General features: G+C 41.9%; 1 protein-coding gene across 11 annotated transcripts in view; it reads right to left on the bottom strand.

Annotated features, from left to right (window-relative positions):
* Nucleotides 1-707, bottom strand: part of FAM184A (family with sequence similarity 184 member A) — a 52,375-nt gene that overhangs the window by 10,235 nt on the left and 41,433 nt on the right. The gene's annotated exons all lie outside the window — the stretch shown is intronic.

Consider the following 707-nt stretch of genomic DNA (forward strand, 5'->3'; position numbering starts at 1 on the left):
AAAAGAGAATAGACAGAAGTAGATGATATAAAATTACCATTCAGGGTCACTGTTGGATTCTCCCCAGGTATGCACTGATTTATTTTATTTTATTTTTATTTTTTGGATTTGAGAATATATAGATCAATATCTATGATTCATAGACAACACAAACATAAAATATATTTGCCACCCTGACCGGTTTGGCTTAGTGGATAGAGTGTCGGCCTGTGGACTGAAGGGTCCCAGGTTCGATTCCAGTCAAGGGCATGTACCTTGGTTGTGGGCACATACCCAGTAGGGTGTGCGCAGGAGGCAGCTGATCGATGTTTCTCTCTCATCAATTTTTCTAACTCTCTATCCCTCTCCCTACCTCTGTAAAAAAATCAATAAAATATATTAAAAAATAAAATAAAATAAAATATAAATGCCTAAAAAGCTGTATAAAACTGTATTTTTAAAAGTTTCCACATTGATAGTCCTCCCATGCTGCTTTTTAAAATAAATAATTGACAAAAATATCAGTAAATTGAGAGTTTGAAGCCAAACAAAGGTATTACTAGGCACACGTATATTTTAGAACTAGCGGCCCAGTGCACCGGGGCGTGGGGGAGGGTCCCTCAGCCTGGCCTGCGCCCTCTCGCAGTCTGGGAGCCCTCGGGGGGGATGTCCAACTGATGGCTTAGCACTGCAATGGAGGCGGGAGGTGGGAGGCGGGAGAGGCTCCC

This window comes from Myotis davidii, unplaced genomic scaffold (assembly GCF_000327345.1).
Source record: "Myotis davidii unplaced genomic scaffold, ASM32734v1 scaffold147, whole genome shotgun sequence".
Lineage (NCBI taxonomy): Eukaryota > Metazoa > Chordata > Mammalia > Chiroptera > Vespertilionidae > Myotis > Myotis davidii.